At 45.6% G+C, this 21,848-nt stretch overlaps 1 protein-coding gene, 1 long non-coding RNA gene and 1 other non-coding gene across 9 annotated transcripts in view; 1 reads left to right on the top strand and 2 right to left on the bottom strand.

The window, feature by feature from the left end:
* Positions 1–21,848, bottom strand: part of ADA (adenosine deaminase) — a 117,919-nt gene that overhangs the window by 38,019 nt on the left and 58,052 nt on the right. The window lies entirely within an intron of this gene.
* Positions 1,175–19,054, bottom strand: LOC116540282. Its single transcript, XR_004264375.1, has 3 exons — positions 18,932–19,054; positions 11,720–11,826; positions 1,175–2,413 (listed from the first exon to the last, which is right to left on the bottom strand). It is a non-coding gene; the product is annotated as an uncharacterized LOC116540282 (long non-coding RNA).
* Positions 6,637–6,739, top strand: LOC116540287. The gene has a single exon (XR_004264377.1). It is a non-coding gene; the product is annotated as a U6 spliceosomal RNA (small nuclear RNA).

Raw genomic sequence — 21,848 nt, 5'->3', positions numbered from 1 at the left:
GCCTCCTAAAGTGCTGGAATTACAGGCATGAGTCACCGCACCCGGCCCCAACACTTTTCTGAAAGTGCTACAGCATCTGCCACGGAGATATCTGTGCATGCCCACAGGCAGCCGTGGGGTCATAAGCCTCCTTCAGCTTCATTATCTTGTTTGTGCAGGCCAGACGTGCCTGAACCCACGACAGCTTTGCCAGAAGAGTGGCTTGCATCACTTCCACATAACCTGTTCCCCCTCCCCCACACTGGGACCAGCTGGGATTGAGGGGTGGGGGGTCAGGCTGGGGAAGGCTCATGGAGATGGCATTTGCAACCTACCCCTCTCCTGCCAACCTCTACTACCACACTGAAAGGATCAGGGGGACATCACTAAATTGAGGACCTGGGTAGAGAAGGAAGAAGAGTATCCTGTCAGCCTTCAAAGGTTGTTTAGAGCTCTTGGTGCAGGAAGGCCCTGTTAGAAAACTCCAAGAGCTCAGGAGGGCCTTGGGCACAAAAGCTCAGAGTTGTCCTCAAGAAGCAAGTGCATGGCAGTTATATCAGATGCATATTGCAATAATAATAAAAACCCTTACACACATCTACAAGCCTTATCCACACTTCAGAGATCCCAACATTTCTGAACAAAATAATACCAAAACCCATTCAGCAGCAAAAACCTAATCTGAATAGATATATGAATACTCACATATTGTTTTCTGCAGAAATATTAATGTGTTCCATTATGGGATGCTAAGCCAGATCCCACCACACACTAGTGTGTTAAATAAGTCATGTGCTTTCCAAAACCCCAAAACTCCCCAAATTCCAAAATGCATCAGGATCCTGAGACATTGGAGTTTCAGTTAAGGAGTTGTGACCTGTGTGGCTTACTCCATGACAGGCACCATTCTAAGTGCCCTGCATCTGTTAACTCAATCCTTATAATGACCTGACAGAGTAGAACTTACTGTTATTCTTTCAATTTTACAGATGAGGAAACTGAGGCAGAGGCAAAGTGACTTGCCCAAACACATATACCTAATGAATGCTGGAACTGAAGCTTCCAGAGCCTGGTTCCAGAGCCTACTCTCTGAACCATTTTGCCATCTATTTCTCTTAAAAGGGCTGGTGAGGTGGGCCTGGAGGTTGGGGGTTGTGGTAAACAACATGGGATAACCATTTTATGCTGTGTGTGTGCTATGGTTCGGATGTGGTTCATCTCCTCCAAAACACATGTAGAAATTTGGTTCCCAGTGAAATGGTATTGGGAGGTGGGGCCTTGAAGAGGGGATCAGGTCATTAGGAGGGATTAATGCCTTTGTCACAGGAGTGGGTTAATTCTCATAGGAGTGGGTTAGTTATTGAGAGCAGGTCATTACAAAAGTGAGTTTGGCTGCCTCAGCTTTCTCTTCCACTCACCTACGATGCCTTCTGCCATGTTACAACACAGCACAAGGCCCTCCCCAGAAGCTGACCAGATGCAGCCACCCTATCTTGGACTTCCCAACCTCCAGAACTGTGGGAAACAAACCCCTTTTCTTTGTCAATTACCCAGTCTCAGGGGTTCTATGATAGCAACAGAAAGGGGAGTAATTGTGTAACACGTGCGTGCCCAGGTGGGTGTGTGAGAGCTAATCCTGTTGGTACGGTTGTTCTGTAGGGTGACTAACCATTGGGAATTGTCCTGGGACTCTTGTTTTCAGCACTGAAAACTCTGTATTTCAATAAACTCCTCAGACATGGTAAACCAGGATGGTTTGATCACTCTAATTCTCGGCCTCTTTTGCTATGAGCAACATGAGGATCACGACCCACTCAGGAAGGAGGCGGATGTTGTAGTGAGTCAAGATCACGCCACTGCACCCCAGCCTGGATGACAGACTAAGAATCTGTCTCAAAAAAAGAAAAAGAAAGAAAATGAAAGAGTTGGATAGGAACTGGAAAGTCCCCCTTAATTCTCAGCCAGCGTTTACTGAGCGTGCCCCTGGGCCAGGTCCCAGGCTAGGTGCTGGGGACACGTGGTGAGGAAGGCCTGGCCCCTCTGAGAGACACCCACAGGCCAGGGACAGTTGCTTTCTGACCTCGCAGGTATGGGGCTGGCTCTCACCCTGCCCATGGTGGCAGGTGTCCACCCAGCCTTCAAAGCAAGAGGAGGGAGGAAGAAGTGCATGCCCGTTCGAGAGTTACTTTATGAGGACAAACAGGTCCATCACCTTGGTTGACATCAGCAAAGAAGCATCAGCCAAAGCCTTAAGGTGACCCCAAAGGACTGGGGTGCAGGTGGGGGGTCGGGTTGAGACAGGCTCAGCCTGTATAGAGGAGAAGAAAGCTTCTGTCGAGGCCCCAGCTCGCAAAGATGAAGCTACTGCTTGATGATACTGTCTCCAGGGCCAGAGTTCTTCCTCCAATCCCATGCTATCTGTAGTCCTCTCCTGCTGCGTGGGAAGTGCAGTCATTAGACTCATTTTCCAGGTGACAGACCTCTGCCTCAGGGCTCAGAAAACCTCCTCTTGGGGTTCCAGATGAGTCTTTCAGGATGGAGGACGGGAAGCAGGCCATCGAGGACTCTGGTAAGAAATGAGGCTTCTGGCCGAGCATAGTGGCTCACGTTTGTAATCCCAGCACTTTGGAAGGCTGAGGCAGGTAGATCACTTGAGGTCAGGAGTTCCAGACCAACCTGGCCAACATGGTGAAATCCCGTGTCTACTAAAAATACAAAAATTATCCAGGAGTGGTGAAGTGTGCCTGTAGTCCCAGCTACTTGGGAAGCTGAGGCAAGAGAATCACTTGAACCCAGAAGGTGGAGGTTGTAGTGAGCTGAGATTGCATCACTGCATTCTAGCCTGGGTGACAGAGGGAGATTCTCTCAAAAAAAGAAAGAAAGAAAGAAATGAGTTTTCCCTGACTGAGCCTGGGAAGCTGGAGTTCATTCATTCATTTGTTCATTCATTCTGGCTGATCCCCAGCTCTGGCAGTTCCTATCTGCGTGACCCTGGCAGCTCACTTCAGCCCTCTGAGCCTAAGATTCTATGTACCAGCCACTGCTCAGTCTACTGAGGGTGCAGAAGGAACTAGACAGTCATGGCCTCCAGCCTCACGACACAGATAATGGGGTGGGGGCAGGGGCAGCTAACTTGTTCTGGAGGCTTCCTGTAAGACACAGTGCTTGAATGGAGGTGGACAAAATGAGGCGCTGTTGAACATGTTCATCTGATGTGGGTGAGGTAGGGATTTCATGCTAGGGAGAGACAGAAGTGGATGGAGCAAACTTACTGTGAAAGTCACAAGCTTAAGCCTTAGAGCCCCTCCCTTGCCAGGCGCCTTCCAGGGGCTTAGGAGGGGCTGAGAAATGCATACTCAGGCATCACATGTTTTAGTAGTATTTGCCAACGTAAGATGTTTTAGCTGTAATTTATCAAGAATGCTGCCTCCTTCCCTCCAGCTTCCCTCTGTCACACTTCCCCTCCTTTTGGGTACTGCCCAAGTGGTTCTGGTATTTTGGGGGATCTAGCTAAGGAGAAGTTGTCACGGAATGCTGACATGGATGAAAATAACCAAAGTCAAAATATACCACTACAAAAAGGGTGTAATAGATGGCATCAGTTCAAAAAGGTTTTAAGATTAGTTATGAAGGAAACATAACAAGCCAGAAATCTTACAGCTCTGATATGAAAGAAACTTGACAGAGGTTCTTCTACATTTGACAGCAATCCTAGAATGTCATGACCCTACAGTAGTCCCCCCTTATCCTCGAGGGACACATTTCAAGACCCTCGATGGGTGCCTGAAACTGGATAGTATGGAATCCTATTTAGACTATGTTTTTTTTTTGTTCTGATAACCAAGACAACTACTAAGTTGACTAATGGGCAGGTAGTGACAATGCTGGACAAAGGGATGATTCACGCCCCCGGTGGGACAGGGTGGGGTGGAGTGGGGCACCGCCAAACTTCATCACGATACTCAGATCAGCATGCAATGTAGAACTTAACGAATTGTTGATTTCTGGAATTTTCCCTTTAATATCTTCAGACTCTGGTTGACCATGGGCAACTGAAACCTCAGGAAACAAAACCTTGCACAAGACGGGGTTACTGTGCTGGTGATAAGCTGTGAAGCTGAGAGAAACTTTAACTATAAAATATGTGGGACCATAAAAAATGTGGGGCTTACGCCTGTAATCCCAGCATTTTGGGAGGCCAAGGTGGGAGGATGGCTTGAGGTCAGGAGTTCAAGACCAATCTGGGCAACATAGTGAGACTCCGTCTCTACAAAATCTTAAAATATTAGTTGGGTGTGGAGACGCATGCTTGGAGTCCTGTTTACTTGGGAGGCTGAGACAGAGGGACCCCTTGTGCCCAGGAGTTTGAGGCTGCAGTGCACAAAGATCAGACAACTGTACTCCTGCCTGGGCAATGGAGCAAGACCTTGTCTTCAAAAAAAAATATGGGGGCTGGGTGTGGTGGCTCACACCTGTAATCCCAGCACTTTGAGGCCGAGGTGGGCGGATCGTTTGAGGCCCGGAGTTTGAGACCAGCCTGGCCAACATGGTGAAACCCCATCTCAACTAAAATTGCAGAAGTTCTCCAGGCATGATGGCACACCTGTAGCCCCAGCTACTCAGGAGGCTGAGGCAGGAGAATCGTTTGAACCCAGGAGTTGGAGGTTGCAGTGAGCCAAGATCGCACCGCTATTGTCCAGGAACAGAGCGAGACTCTGTCTCAAAAAAAAAAAAAAAAAAAAAAAAAAGGTCAACTGTACTAGAGAAAAGACTAAAGTATCTTCTTATTCTAAAGAAAATGACATTACAAAATCAGTGTTACATGAAGAAGTTAACCTAAAAGTATACAACCAAAATGTAAGAATGAAATAATTATAGATATGTATATTAATGTGAATGTGTAAATTTTAATGTAATTATGAACGAAAATGTAATATTATGTAAATATATTTATTATGTTACATGTAACTTATTTTTTGTGGGGGGAACAGATTTTTGCTCTTGTTGCCTGGGCTGGAGTACAATGGCATGATCTTGGCTCACCAAAACCTTCGCCTCCTGGGTTCAAGCAATTCTCTTGCCTCAGCCTCCCGAGTAGCTGGGACTACAGTCGTGCACTACCACATCTGGCTAATTTTTGTATGTTTAGTAGAGATGGGGTTTCTCAATGTTGGTCAGGCTGGTATCAAACTCCCGACCTCAGGTGATTCACCTGCCTCGGCCTCCCGAAGTGCTGGGATTACAGGCGTGAGCCACCTTGCCCAGCCTTAATCTGTTTAATAACATATTATGTTATGAACCGTTGCTAGAGAGACCAAGACCGAATAAAGGACCTGATAAGTATATGATATGGAGGACGGTGAGTTCCCATCCCAGGAAGTGTGCAGAGCCAAGGCTCAGTGGGCAGCTGTCATCAGGAAGAGGGTTCCTGCACTGGTGACAGGCTGAAGGAAATGACTTATCAGGTCCTTTATTTGGTCTTGGTCTCTCTGGATAAGGGTCCCAAGATTCCCTCCCCTGTTGTGGTCACTTAGCTAGCAACGGTTCATAACATAATATATTATTAAACACATTAAGGCCGGGCACGGTGGCTCACGCCTGTAATCCCAGCACTTCGGGAGGCCGAGGTGGGCGGATCACCTGAGGTCAGGAGTTTGAGACCAGCTTGGCCAACATGGTGAAACCCCATCTCTACTAAAAATACAAAAAAAAAAAAAAATTAGCCAGACGTGGTGGTGCACATTTGTAATCCCAGCTACTAGGGAGGCTGAGGCTGGAGAATTTCTTGAACCTGAGAGGTGGAGGTTGCAGTGAGCCGAGAATGTACCATTGCACTCCAGCCTAGGTAGCTGAGTGAGACTCCATCCCAAAAAAAAAAAGAGTGGTTACCCTAGACCTCTAATAAACAAATATGCCCCTCCTCCAAAACTCTTCTTATACTAAATTTCAGAAAGGAAAAGCCAACACACACACACACACACAAAGAATGTTCGTTATTTACCTGGCTAAAACCTGATAAAAAGATTTTCTTAAGAGCTCTATAGTGCAAAATTGACTTAATTAAAAGCAGATATTCAGACTATAATTTTTAAAATAGGGCCTTTCTGCTTTTTCTATTTTGGATCTTGATTTGGGGAATTTCTTCCAGGTGACTGAAACCCCTCGTTTAATTCTCTGGTGAGTCCCTTCCTCGATTCCCTTCCTTTCATGTTGGTATGATTTTTTGCTGAAGGAAAAAAATGTAAAACTTCAGTGGTCTTCTGGAAACCTTAAATTCCTTCTCTGTGCTTTGAAATGTAAATTTTCTACCTTGCTCTCTAAAATTCAGTGAGGTAGGTACTCGCTTGGGCAGTGCATATACTAAGATTGGAACAAAGGCTGGGTGTAGTGGCTCACACCTGTAATCCCAGCACTTTGGAAGGCCGAGGTGAGTGGATCACCTGAGGTCAGGAGTTTGAGACCAGCCTGGTCAACATGCTGAAACCCCATCTATACTAAATATATAAAAATTAGCTGGGTATGAAGGCACATGCCTGTAATCCCAGCTACTTGGGAGGCTGAGACAGGGGAATTGCTTGAACATGGGAGGTGGAGGTTGCAATGTGCCAAGATCGCACCACTGCACTCTAGCCTGGGCGACAGTGAGACACTATGTCTCTAAATAAATAAATAGATTGATAGAAATTGGAACAATACAGAGAAGATTAGCATTGCCCCTGTGCAAGGATGACATGCACATTCTGAAGTGTTCCATTTTTTAAAAAGAAAAAAAATACGTTATTTAATAAAATTAATTAGGGCTGGGTACAGTGGCTCACACCTGTAATCCCAGCACTTTGGGAAGCTGAGATCAGGAGTTTGAGACCACCCTGGCCAACATGGTGAAACCCCATCTCTACTGAGAACACAAAAATTAGTTGGGCGTGGTCGTGTGCACCTGTAATCCCAGCTAAGTGGCCACAACAGGGGAGGGAATCTTGGGACCCTTATCCAGAGAGACCAAGACCAAATAAAGGACCTGATAAGTCATTTCATTCAGCCTGTCACCAGTGCAGGAATCCTTTTCCTGATGACAGCTGCCCACTGAGCCTTGGCTCTGCACACTTCCTGGGATGGGAACTCACTGTCCTCCAAATCCTATACTATCATGGGTCAAAACTCTGGTTGTGGGAAGCTCCTTAGTCAAGCTACTTGGGAGACTGAGGCAGGAGAATCACTTGAATCCCGGAGGCAGAGGCTGCAGTGAGCCAAGATCGTGCCACTGCACTCCAGCCTGGGTGACAGAGTGAGACTCCGAGACTCTGTCTCAGAAACAAACAAACAAACAAACAGTCACAAAGGGATCAAATTTCGTTTTGGCTCCTCCTGCTTTGGCAATGGCCACAAAAGGGAAAACGTTTTTCAAATCTTTTTGGTAACTATACCTTTAGGTTTTGCCGAGCTAAATTAAATCATGAATATTTATTGAATATCTAGATCATTTCCAAAGAAGACATAATGCTAAGACATTAATTCCTACATATAATTTTAAGCTCATATACTTTTGATTTCTTGTTTCATAGAAACAAAAGATATTTAGGGGCTGGGTGTGCTGGCTCATACCTAGAATTCCAGCACTTTGGAAAGCTTGAGGTCAGGAATTCGAGAACAGCCTGGGCAACATAGTGAGACATTTTCTCTACAAAATAAAAAATTAAAAGTTAGCCAGGAGTGGTGTTGCATGCTTGTAGTCCCAGCTACTTGAGAGGCTGGGGCAGGAGGATTACTCAAGCCTAGAAGTCTGAGGCTGTAGTGAGCTATAATCACACCACTATACTCCAGCTCAGGCAACATATTAAGACCCTGTCTCAAAAAAATAAATAAATAAATAAATAAATAAGATTTGTTAGTAAAAATATTCTATTCCACATTGAACAATTGTTCTATTAGAAAGCCTGTGTTTCCAACTATTATAAAATGTGTATTCATAAATTGTTAGTACATAACTGACAGTTAAAAATTACTTCTGGCCGCGTGTGGTGGCTCACACCTGTAATCCTAGCACTCTGGGAGGCCAAGGCGGGTGGATCACCTGAGGTCAGGAGTTCGAGACCAGCCTGGCCAACATGGTAAAATCCTGTCTCTACTAAAACTACAAAAAATTAGCTGATGTGGTAGTGTGCACCTGTAGTCCAAGCTACTTTGGAGGCTGAGGCAGAAGAATCATTTGAACCTGGGAGGCGGAGGTTGCAGTGAGCCAAGATCGCACTACTGCACTCCAGCCTGGGTGACAGAGTAAGACTCTGTCTAAAAAAAAAAAAAAATTACTTCTTAGGTTTTCAGTATAAATTATGATTACTAAGATTTAAAATTCTGACTAATATATGGTAACTAATACTAGAGACCAGAAGGAAAATAATTCTGTATTCAAATATATAAGGAAAGTAAGATATGTTTTTAGGATGGAAGATTACAAGACATAAGTATACGGTTTTTGTTAAAGAAAATGTGATTTTGCCTAGTTTAGAGGTTATTTAAAGACTGTGTTAAACTGGGATAAAAGAAGGAAAAAATGAAATAGATTAACTGAATGGATATAGAAAGTTGGGAAAAGAAAGAGGAATGGAAAAATTGTAAGAGATTACAAAAGGTTTATGGAAATATCTTGTGTGGTCAAAGCTGATTGAGAGTGGATGGATTTATTTATAAGGTTTTATTAAAATTAGGGCTCACACCTGTAATTCCAGCACTTTGGGAGGCCAAGGCGGGCAGATCACCTGAGGTCGGGAGTTCGAGACCAACCTGAACAACATGGTGAAACCCTGTCTCTACTAAAAATACAAAATTAGCTGGGCGTGGTGCCTCATGCCTGTAATCCCAGCTACTCAGGAGGCTGAGGCAGGAAGGAAAGAAAGAGAAAGACGAAACGGGGGAGAGGAAGAGATATTCTGTTAGTCTTAAGCTGTCTTTATCAGGTCTTTTGATTGGAAAACTGAATCTCCTGTCTATGAGAGAGTAAAGATTTGCTTTTTGAAATATTTGAACAATTGCTTTTTAGACGTATGACTATAATTTTCTACTGACCTGTGATCTTATTTTGATATCAAGTGTTTTAAGCCTTTATTTTTGACATACTTCTCAAAATCAAATTTCAAATTCTAAATTGAGTCTTTTTGATTTCAAACTAACTTTTGGACATTCAAAAAAATAACCCTCGAAAGTCCAAGTTTATTTGGTATGTTAAAATCATATGGGAAGCATTACCAAATAAGAAATGGTGTTTAATTTTCTTCAAATTGTATTATGTAAATGTGTTATTAATATGTATGTTGAAGTTGTATGAAATTTCAAAAAAATCTGATATGTCTTGGTATGTTACCAGTCATAATTATGAACATTATGTTAAATTGTTGTATGCCACAGAAATAACCAAATTTCCTTATCAACTGTGTCTTTAACCATGGCTATTCTAAGTTTTTTATCATCCCTGGACAATTATTATTTGACTTTGATTCTTCTCAAAAAGTGTCTTATAGTCAGCTATAGTCCAAAATTAGCTGCTTCTTCAAGAAATTTGTGGAAAGGACAATGACAAGTATCCTTAAATACTTGTCAGGTTTCTGATGAGTTTTAAGATCATAACATTGGTCTAGGGAAAAAATTCCAGAACCTTAATTTAAAACACTGAGAAGTTTGTGAAGATTGCTAACCCAGCATCAAGCAGAATAAGAATTAATTACATTGTACTTAACTAATGGAGGTCTAAAATGATTTTTTATGACTTGTTGTTTGAAATATTGTGGATTCATTTTGTGCGTTATTTTCCAGAGTCAAGAAAACTTTTCTTTTCAGCTACTTATTGCAATTGGGTAAACTATACTTTTGTGAGCAAATTAACACATTTGCTTTTCTATCTGATTGCTCCAGAACTCAGAAACTATTTGTGAGTGTTCTTATTTTATGGCAATATAGTTATTTGCACTTCTCAAAGTAACTATTTGTGTCGTTATTGTAAACTATATTTGCAATATAGTTATTTCAATAAGAACCTGACACCATTGAGAACGCTGGTTATTTTACCGAGGCTTTGACTGGAATGAGTTATTTTCATAGATTTTCAGACTGCTTTGAGGGATTGAGTTGGCTTTACAAAGCTAATAGGCTTGGTAAAAGACTGGGTTGATATCTTGTCTATGTGGTTCCCTTACAGGGTTCCTGACCTTGAGGTAAGTAAAGAATGTCACTTTCTGAGAAGTCCAAGGAAACTCAAGATATTTTAGGGGCCTTGAGGAGAGAAGAATTCACCCAGTTAGTACAGGTATTATAAGCACAGTCTGAAGGCAAGGCTTTGACAAGTCTAATCTGAAATTCCTTATGAAAAATTTCCATAAAGCCAATTCAAAGGGAGCCAATCACGATTCTTGCTGTACTTTATGTAAAAAATCAGGTCAAGTATAATAAGACTAAAATTTATTTTACAAAGAAATTAGTCCTGCCATGATTTATCTTTGCTAAAATTGGGGGGACAGGAGAGAGAAAAATTGTTTCAATAGCACACCTGTTAGCTTCTAGCCCTGACCATGGTCTTTGAGTTTTTATTATTTGCCCAAAATTCGAACTGAATCCGGAATTATTTTTTGTTACAAGTTTCTAAAGAAAAACTTGGATTTAATTTTTTTCATGATGTTTCAAGTTGGCTCCCTAATGGAATAGGTTTTTTTTTTTTTTTTTTCATTTTGGCATACAAATTCTCTTTATGATAATACTTATGAACATTAAATTTGTACTATTCAAATTATTGTTATAGATCTCTCATTGTTTTACTTCTCCAAAGCAAACTAAAATCCCAGTGTTCTGAAAACGAGAGATGATTTAACAAATGACAGCAGCTACATAAATCAATGACTTGACTGAGGTCTCATTTTTTGCCACGCTGTGATGCCATACCAATTCGGCTTCTGGGCACCCTTAAAATTCCTCACTGAGACATTTTCTCCTTCCCCCTCTGTATGAGACAGGACTGTCCAGGAATGAGCCCTCCCAGTGATGAGGGACACCTTGACACTTAGACTTTAATCACTGCTCTCCAGAAAAAAGATTTTTGATCAAAAGGGAGAAATGAGAAAGAAAAGAATTATTTTATTCAAGAAAAGCAAGGCTCTTTTAAATGATGAGGCCCAGAGAGGCACTGGAATGAGACACCAATCATGTTTTCCCACCCACTCGGAGTTAAATAATCATTTCAAAGCTGCCTGCTCTATGGTCTCTAGGCTGAGTATCACCACCAAAATCTATAAATTAACCTAACACTGACCCCCACTAGACAGCATAACTCATATCCTATAGTACAACCAGGTAGAGCCAATCAACAGTCAATGTCATTTCTGGAAACCAGTGAGAATTCCTGAAAAACAATTTTGTAATTGCCCCCTCTCATGATTTGTCCTTTCTAAAAATCCTGGAGCATCTTCTTTGTTCTCCAGAGTATTTCTCAAAGTAACTTGGGAAGTAATTCTGGACTGCAATTCTCAACCTTGGCCCAAGTAAACTCTCTAGCTGTATTAATTTGCCTTTGTTAGGTTGAAAATGTTCAGTATATGTGCATTGTTGTGCAACAGGTCTCCAGAACTTTCTCATCTCACAAAACTGAAACTGTGCACCCACTGAACAGTAACTCTTCATTCCCCTTCCCCAGTGCCCTGCTTATCACAATTCTACCCTTTGTCTCTATGAATTTGACCACTCTACAAACCTCATATACCTGCAATCAGTATTTGTCTTTTTGTGACTGGCTTGTTTCAGTTAGCACAATGTCCTTAAGGTTCATCCATCTTGTGGCACCTGTCAGAATGTCCTTCCTTTCTTAGCCTGAAAAATATTTTTAAACCTTTCAGACGTTCAGGTAGAGCCATTTAGTAAGAATTTGAAAATAGCCTATTGTATGTATGTATGACATTAGGCACCCCCTTAAACACTCAGGGAGCCAGGAATGGGCCAAAAGAGCAGAGGGAGCCCTGAGAGCTGATTATTTGGAGCCTCTGGCATCCCATCTGGCATCTGGGGCCTCTCCTGGGAGAAGAGAAAATTAAGTTTGTAACAAAGAAAGGCTCGGCCAGGCATGGCGGCTCACGCCTGTAATCCTAGCACTTTGCGAAGCCAAGGCAGACAGATCCCTTGAGCCTGGGAGTTTGAAACCAGCCTGAGCAACACAGTAAAACCCCATCTTTACAAAAAAACACCAAAAAATTAGCTGGCTATGGTAGCGTATGCCTGTAGTCCCAGCTACTGGGGAGACTGAGGTGGGAGGATCACCTGAGCCCAGGAGGTCCAGGCTGCAGTGAGCCGTGATTGTGCCACTGCAGGGCAACAGAGTGAGACCCTGTCTCAAAAACAAAAACAAGGGCCGGGCGCGGTGGCTCAAGCCTGTAATCCAGCACTTTGGGAGGCCGAGGCGGGTGGATCACAAGGTCAAGAGATCGAGACCATCCTGGTCAACACGGTGAAACCCCGTCCCTACTAAAAATACAAAAAATTAGCTGGGCATGGTGGCACGTGCCTGTAATCCCAGCTACTCAGGAGGCTGAGGCAGGAGAATTGCCTGAACCCAGGAGGCGGAGGTTGCGGTGAGCCGAGATCGCGCCATTGCACTCCAGCCTGGGTAACAAGAGCGAAACTCCGTCTCAAAAAAAAAAAAAATCAAAAGAGAGAGAGACTCACACTGGGAAGGCAGAGGGCTGAAGATACCCTGCCACCTGCCCCAGGCCCTCCTGGCTTGGGAAGGTTAGATAAGCAGTCACCAGATGCCTGATTCCACAGAAGCCCTGCCCAGCCTCAGCGACTCCGTGCTAAAGGCCAGGCTGCACCTGGGGCAATGAGCTCAGAGCATGGCCTGCCAAGCCTAGGCAGGCCCAGCCTGGGGCAAAGTGGGAAACAGCCTGCCTTTGTCTTCCCTCCTGCCCTCGCCCTACCCTTCTTGGTCCACGAGGAAGCTGGGTCCCCAGCTCTCTATGCCATTATAACAACTACTAGTCACTATAATTTTTCCCTCTCCAGTCCCCCAAGCTTAGCAAAGATAAATCATAGTAGGATTGATTTATTTGTGACATAAATTTTAGTCTTATTATACTTGACCCGATTTGTTGCATAAAGTACAGCAAGAATTGTGATTGGCTCCCTTCGAACTGGCTTTACTAGAGCTTTTTTATGAGGAGTTTCAGATGAGACTTTGAAAAGCCTCTCAAGGACACGAGGCCAATCAAGTATTCACCATGAGACTGTGCTTGTGACACCTGTGCTAACTGGGCGAGTTCTTCCGAAGACCCCTAAAATATCTCAAGGTTCATCTGCCTTGCATGCTTCATCAAACATGCTTCGCCCCCGGCCTCATGGGACCCTCACAACGGCCTGCAGGGGAGGGAGGGGGACGAAGAGAGAGAGACTGGGCAGATGGCCATCTCTGTTTTACAGGTGAGAAGAGCAGGGCCCAGAGGACGGCCAGTTGGGGTGAAGCATCAGGTCTTGGTCATTCAGGCATTTATTCCAGGCAGAGGAAACAGAAAACGCCTAGGTCCTGAGGCAGGCATGCATTCGGCATGTTAGAGAACCATCTAGAAGGCCCATGTGGCTGGAACGGAATGATTGAGAAAAAACATAGACGATGAGTTGGGGCATGGACACTGGCCAGACCATGCAAGACCTTGGAGAACATGAAGAGGAGACCGGATTTCACTCCAGTTGCCACAGAAGTCACTGGGAGAGGCCTCCTCTGAGATCAGACACTAAGAAAACAGTGTCAGGCCAGTTAGACAGGTCTGGGCTCATCTTCTGGAGTCAAATGCAGGTGGCATTAGTTAAATGGCCAGTCACAGGGTGACGGGTGCCATGATGGGGGTCCCACAGGGCTGTGAGAGCACAGAGGAGGGACCCCGCCCCAGCCTGAGGGCCCAAGGGTACTTCCCAGGGCAAGAGAGAGCTCAGCTGAGACCTGAAGGCTACGGCAGAGTTAGTTAGCCAGCTTGAAAGAGAATGACAAGGGATGGGAAGTGGATTTCAGGCAGAGGGAGCAGCAGCTGCAAAGACCTGAGAAGAAAAGTCTGGGGCATTTGGGGGAGCAGAAGAGGGTTAATGTGGCCGGATTGTAGGTGCAAGCAGGGGTGGGCCTGGGTGACAGGGGCAGCAGCTAGCAGGGGTCTGCCTTTCTCACTTGACATATTGTGAACATTTTCCTATGTCAGTGAGGATCCTTCTGCTATAGGATTTTGGTTGCTTCTGCTATAGGATTTTTTTTTTTTTCCCTTGAGACGGAGTCTTGCTCTATCACCCAGGCTGGAGTGCAGTGGCACAATCTCTGCTCACTGCAACCTCCACCTCCCGGGTTCAAGTGATTCTCCTGCCTCAGCCTCCTAAGTACCTGGGATTACAGGTACCCACCACCACACCTGGCTAATTTTTGTATTTTTAGTAGAGACAGGGTTTCACCATGTTGGCCAGGCTGGTCTCAAACTCCTGACCTTGTGATCTGCCCACCTTGGCCTCCCAAAGTGCTGAGATTACAGGTGTGAGTCACCACACCTGGCTGCTATAGGATTTTTAAGGGCTGCACAGAATTATTCCACTGCACATTCTGTCGTGGAATAACCAGTCCTCCAGTGTTGGACATTTAGGTTCTTTCTAGTTTTTCTGTATTAGAAACAACGCTGTGATGAACATCTTTGTCTGTCCATCTTTGTGCACATGTATTATTATTTCTATGCAGTAAGTCTTGGAGGCTACTTGGTGGACAGGCTTGAGAGCTGCCTTGGAGAGGCCTGAGTCAGATCTGTTTACCAGATCAGTGCCTCCGCTGGGTTTCTGCTGGAGGGGCCATACACAGGGAGATGCAGGGAGAAGGCCTGACGGAGAGATAGAGGGCCCTGATGGTGAGTTCTGGCTGCCCAGGCCAGGTAGTGGCAGGGGAGAAAGGAGGCCCCGATCTGGGCCCCTGTCTGTCCCGTCAGCCTGGTGCCTTAGCTCCTGGTGCCTTCTAAGGAGGCAACAAAAGTACTTCAAATTGAGCATGCGCTTGGGTTCAAATCACAGCTCTATAAAGAACTAAGTGCTGTTGGGCCAGCTACTTAGTCATTCTGAATCTCAGTGTCTTCATCTGTAACATGGGGAAAATAAGCCAACAGGGTTATTGTGAAAGATACATGAGATTAATGAGTCCTGGCAATAGTCCCTGCTCCCAGTAAATGATGGCATGTATTTTAATTGTCATCTTGGGTCTCCACCCTTTTTAAAAAAATACATTACTATAACAGCTTTATTGAGATAAAATTCACAGGCCATACGATTCACTGATTTAAAGTGTACAATTCAGGCAGATCACTTGAGTCAGGAGTTCAAGAACAGCCTGGCCAACATGGTGAAAACCTGTCTCTACAAAAAAATACACACATTAGCTGGGGGTGGTTGTGAATGCCTGTAATCCCAGCTACTTGGGAGGCTGAGGCAGGAGATCGCTTGAACCCAGGAGGTGGAGGTTGCAGTGAGCCAAGGTCGTGCCACTGCACACTCCAGCCTGGGCAACAGAGCAAGACTCTGTCACAAAAACAACAACAAAAACTGTACAGTTCAATAACTTTTCATGTATTTGTCACAGTCACTTCTGGCACTTTTTCATCATCCCCCACAAAAACCCTGTACCCATTAGCCGTCACTCCTGCGGTTGACCCCTCTCCGGCCCGAGGCAACTGCCCATTACTTTCTGTCTCTATGGATTTTCTTACTCTAGATGTTTCATATAAAAGAAGTCATGCAATCTGTGGTCTTTTTTTCCCTTTTTTTTTTTTTTTTTTTGAGACAGGCTCTCCTTCTCTTGCCCAGACTGGAATGCAACAGCGCAGTCGTGGCTCACTGCAGCCTCGAACTCCAGGGCTCATGTGACCCTCCCTGCTCAGCCTCCCGAGTAGCTGGGACCACAGGTGCACCACCATGCCCAGCACATTTTTAAAAATTATTTGTAGAGATGGTTCTCCCTATGTTGCCCAAGCTAGTCCAGAACTCGCGGGCTCAAGTGATCCCCTCACCTTCGCCTCCCAAAGTGCTGGGATTACGGGCGTGAGCCAGCGTGCCCAGCCTTTTATGACTGTTTATTTTTCCCACGTTTTCATCCCTGTCAGCAATGTATAAGGGTTGTGATTTCTCTGCTTCCTCACCAAAGCTTGTTATGGTTTGTGTCTTTGATCGTAGCCATCCTTGGGGGTGTGTGTGGTGGGATCTCATTGTGGTTTTGATTTGCATTTCCTTGATGGTTAATGTTTCCGTTTTTTTTTAAGGCAATCCCCTTCGTGTCCAGGGGCAGACAGATCCTGGGACACCCTATTCCCAATGTAGAAACACTAACTTGTCCCAAAGAAAGAAAAAAATCCTAATGGAAAAAGATGTTCATTACTGTAACATGGCATTCCTTACTACAAGGGGCTCTTCTATAACTGAGTGAACTGTTTACCTGTTTGGGGGCATTGGGTAGTTCCTAATTTTCTTTTATTTTCCTTAATAATTATAAAGACTGGGACACATGTGGTGACTCATGTCCGTAATCCCAACACTTTGGGAGGCCGAGGTGGACGGATCAATTGAGGTCAGGAGTTTGAGACCAGCCTGGCCAACGTGGTGAAACCCCATCTCTACTAAAAATACAAAAATCAGCCTGGCGTGCAGGTGCATGCCTGTAATCCCAGCTACTCAGAAAGGCTGAAGCAGGAGAATCACTTGAACCCAGGAGGCGGAGGTTGCAGTGAGCTGAGATCGTGCCACTGCACGTCAGCCTGGGAGACAGAGCCAGACTCCATCTCAAATAACACTAATAATAACTACAAAGACCAGCTATCATATGGAAAGTGTGCAGGATGTGTGGACAAACGCAGGATGGAAAAATACTCAGTGTGTCATTTTAGCTAATATATATTCATTAAAAAATCCAAATTTTTTTCCCAGCACTGTGCTGTGTGCCAAGCTCCGTGCTAGCTCATGGACAAAGGCAGGAAAATAAAGCAAAACCAAACTTCCGCTTGTGTTGGGAGTGTTGGGGTTCTGGGGGACAGGCATTCCCCGCTTCCCCACGTCTCTTTCCCAAACTTGCTCTACTGTTGTTATATTGCCTTTGCTGTGATGAAACCAAGAGAACAGAAGAAACACTTACGGACTTAAGAATGACGGGAGAAACGTTTCTTGTGCCAGTCCCTCTCAGTGTTATTGTTTTGTGGAATCTGCACGCAGCCCCGGGAGACTCAATAAAAAGAGCTACTATCATGGCACTTACTGTGTGCCTGGCAGGTTCCACCTATTTGATGCCATTGCTGTCCCCATTTTACAGACCAGGAAACCGAGGCGGGGCGAGGAGTTACTCTTCTACTTGGTGGTCCATTCTTTGGTGTTACCCACACAGAGCTACACATAAGCTCATGTTCACACTTGGATTCACATCTGCACAAATGGGCACACAGAGGATCGCACAAGCCACACTCAGACACACGTGTGTTCCCACACGGGGCTGCCCGTATCCACAGGTATGTGCCTGGGACACCCATGTACACATGTGCATATTCCCACGTCAAACACTTTTGGACACACATCTGCCTGAGGGTGGGAAAAGGGGTGCAGATAAAGGGGCAAAGTCTGGCTTTTGCCTCCTCTACACCTGCTACCAGGTGTGTGCAGGACTGGGCGGGGCCCAGACAGGTGGCTCCGGGCTCAAAGGGCAGAGCTGGCCTTGCACTAGAAACCCACCTGCCAAACTTCCAAATGGGCCACAGTGACTAAGGGGCCTCGCCTGCAGGGCAAACCCCCCAGCTGGAGGGCATGCTTCAGATTATCCAGGGGTCCCCAGGGGGTTGAGAAGACACGGGGCACACTTAGGGAGGAAGCATGGCCATACTAGCTAAGAGTGCAGTCTTCCTGCAGGCCACCTGCATCCGAGGCCTGGAAAATAAGACAGCGTTACAAAGAGGGTGTGGGAATGTGAGGAGCAGGAGACACAAGCATTCGTAGAGAGGCCTTCCTCAGGACCTGACATCTGGTGATCCTGGCCCTGCGTTCCACTAGTTAGGTGACATTGAACAAGTCACGCAACGTCTTTGAATCTCAATTTCCTCGTTTGCAAACTTTGCACAAATCATTTCTTTAGGCGCTAAACGAGTATGTTTTGAGGACCTACGACATGCCAGGTGTGGTGCTGGGCACTGGGAATACAGTGGCAATCCGCGCAGACGTGGCCTGGCCTGTGTAGCACCTGCAGGCTTCGGGAAAAGACCAATGGAAACACCCCGCACACAGTATGTGCTCAGTCAGCACTCCTCCTGATCTCCCTTTTCTACCAACGTAAAGGAGATGCAACAACATTAGAGAAAGTTTGGAGAATGGGGGGCGGGTGCTGACACGGGGAACCCTGTCATCCAGAATCCCACCACCCCAACACAACTAGCTTCATTTTTGCCAATTCCATCAGCTCACACAGGTGTTGGCCTGCTGTAGGGCACTCAATAAAACATTCAAACCAATTAATACATTGCACCTGTGATCAGAAGAAAACGCGAACTACAGTGTAACAGATTTACTTGATGAAAAGCAACACAAGCATGGCCATCCCTCTGCATATATGGAAGCTTTTCCTTTTGGGGGAAACAGCAATATTTCCATTTCATGGAAAAAGAAATGGAGGCAGAGAGAGGTCAAGGCACTTGCCCAAGGTCACACAGACAGAAATGTGAAGAGCAGCTCCAGAGGCCAGAACTCCGGCCCACCCTGTCCGGGACTGTGGGATGCAGCCAAAGACGGACACTGGGGCTTTGGGCTGGGTGAGCTAGCTGCCTTTCCATTGACTGGAGCTGTTTAGGGAGCCTACCCCTGCCACTAACATCCAGTCCTAGGGACACAGGAAATGAACAAGGCTCTTCACTGACCAGCCTCACTTTTGAGCCCAGAACCCCCTTACCTTTCTCCTGCCGCTTGGGAGGCCTGTGTTGGGCGTTAGCCTGGGTGCAAAGCTCTGGAAGGCAGGTTTGTGCTTTCTGCTGCCCTCCAGTGGACAAAGAAAGCAAACCTCTGGCCCCATCGGGAAGCGGGTAGCCAGTGTTGCCCGTGTCAGCTGCTGTCAGCTGCGGCTAACAGTAAGAATAACACTGGCTGCCGCTCAATGAGCACTTACCCTGTGCAGGCGTTTTTGCACCTAATCTAATGTCACCCCTTTAAACAATTAAATTAACATTTCATTCCTCTCTCAAGGTAGGAATCACTTCCTATATATATCACTTTACGTACATAATCTGAGACTTGGAAAAATGACTTCCCAAAGTCACAAAGCTGGTCAGTGGCAGAGCTGAGAGTGAAAGTCTTTGGAGCTCAGAGGAGGAAGAGGCCACGATCCTGGACGGCCCGGCACGGTTGGGCACAGAGGTGAATTTACTGTGAGGCCAGCAATGCCTTAGGGCTCTTCGCTTGCCCGTCCTCTCCCAGGGCCGTGGAGGAACTCTCCAACGCATGCACATGGGCATATGGTTTACAACATTTGCGAAACTAAGACATTTTGTTTGCAATTGGCTAAGACCACTGTCTCTCTCCACTGCCTATAATAATGTCTTCACATAGTAGGTAATAAACGTGTTAGTAAATACACTTTGTCTTTAATAAATCATGTTGACTGGATGAGTAGAGAAATGAAGGAAGGAAGGGAGTGGCATTTAGTTCAGTCTTGAAGGAAGGGCAGGATTGGAGGGAGTGTTTCTCATGTAGCCTAGTGGACCCCTCCACACACAGACCATTCAATGCCACGAGTAGCCTTGAATGCCAAGGTGAGGAATCTGGGCTTACATGGAAGGCACTGGGGGGCTATGGAAGGTTGCAGAGCAGAGGGAGGATTTGAATGTAATTATCAATTAGGCAAGAGTTGAATGTCAGATAAGAGGACAGCGCCCTACAGCGGGGGGCCAGAGTGGCTCAGATAAAACTCCCCTTCTCCAGTACTACATAGAGAGCTGGTGCTCAGCTGATGTGATCACAGAGGCCTCTGGTAGGGTGTCTATAAGCTCCTGGGAAGAAGATATACAGATGGTTTGTGTGTGTGTGGCTTAAATTGTGTGTGGCTTTGTGTGTGTGTGGATTGTGTGTGGCTTTGTGTGTGTGTGTGTGTGTGTGTGTGTATGTGTTTGGGGGGGTTGAGTGTGGATTTGCTCAACACTCTAGTGTACCCAGCCAGATGCAGGGGAGAGGTCAAAGCCCTGACTGGTGTGGGCACGGAGTTCTCAGCATTGCAGTATGACCGGCCTCTGGCTGGAAAGTGAGGTCGCCAAGAGGAAACAGGTTGGCGAGGCAGGAGTGGACCTACGAGATTCCAGCTGCACCAGCCGCTTCTTTTGCTAGGCTCCCATCATCCTTTCTCTCTTCCTGCTGGGTCTTCCTGAGTGTCACGAATTCCAGCTACTATTTATTTAGCACTTGTCTGTGTCACGCACACTCTGTAAGCACCTTCATGCGCCATCACCAGATTATTCCTCCAACAACCCCGTGAGTGAGAAGCATGGCTATTATTTCGATTTTATAGATGAGGAGGTGGAAAGCCCAGTGAGGTAAAGTTGCTTACCCGAGGTCACATAGCAGTAAATGGTATATGTGAGATCAAACCCAGACTCCAGAGGCAGCCCCCTCAATCTCCAGCCGCCCTGCCTCTTCACCTGGTCCAAGCTGGGGAGGAAAAATCCAGCTTGGCCAGCAGGGGGAGGTGTGCCCTCAAAAATAAGCACTGCTTCCCAGAACTCAGGCCAGCAGGATTTGCCCAGCATAACAGCATGATTCTGAACTATCTGGCTTTGCGCCCTCATTTAGTCTCAGCTCTGGTGGGACCTGGGGAACAAGGAGAGGGGTGCAGAGAAGTATAAAATAGCCCTCAAAGAGGTGAGCCAATGGTTCACGCACACACAAAAATGTGCAGTGGCTTTTTAACAGATAAAAAATGCTCATCTTCACTCCTAGGAAGAGAAACACCTGCTAAATCCACACCACCTGAGCAGGGACTGTTTTACTTTCAAATTGGCAAAGTTATGCAGGTGTGGATATGGAGAGCCACTCCTCCATACATTGTTGGTGGGATTGAAACTTGGCTTTGGCCAGGCGTGGTGGCGCTCGCCTGTCATCCCAGTACTTTGGAAGGCCAAGGAGGGTGGATCATCTGGTGCCAGGAGTTCAAAACCAGGCTGGCCAACATGGTGAAAGCCTGTCTCTACTAAAAATTCAAAAATTAGCTGGGCGTGGTGACATACTTCAGTAATCCCAGCTACTCAGGAGGCGGAGGCAGGGAATTGCTTGAACCTGGGAGGTGGAGAGGTTGCAGTGAGCTGAGATTGTGCCTTCGCACTCCATCCTGGGCAACAGAGCAAGATCTGTCTCAAAAAAAAAAGTAGTCCAATTCTAGTCCGATTCATAGGGACAGAAAGTAGCATGGCAGTTCCAGGAGCTGGGAGGAGGGGACAGGATGCTTGTGTTTAATGGGTACAGAGTTTCAGGTTTGCAAGGTGACATTTTACAGAGGTTTGGTGGTGACAGCTGTACAACAATGTGACTGTACTTCATGCCACAAAACCGTACAATTGAAATGGTTAATTAGCTAAATTTTATGTTACGTATATTTTGCTGCAATTAAAAAATTTTAAGTGAGGCATCTATGAGGACAAGTGAGAAAATATTCAAGATATAATGATAATAAAATCAAGAGCAAGAACGGTCTATAAGGTCTGTTTCCTTCTGCTGAAATATATTAAATGTTCAACAGAAGATCCCAGGATAGGAAAGACGTGAAATTCTAGACTGGATCATCAGGTACGATGGATTTACAAAAAAGGTGGTCAAGGCTCTGCCTC

The sequence above is a fragment of the Sapajus apella genome, unplaced genomic scaffold (assembly GCF_009761245.1).
Source record: "Sapajus apella isolate SASKATOON/1434 unplaced genomic scaffold, GSC_monkey_1.0 scaffold137, whole genome shotgun sequence".
In the NCBI taxonomy this organism is placed as follows: Eukaryota; Metazoa; Chordata; class Mammalia; order Primates; family Cebidae; genus Sapajus; species Sapajus apella.
This window is presented reverse-complemented; position numbering and strand designations above follow the sequence as displayed.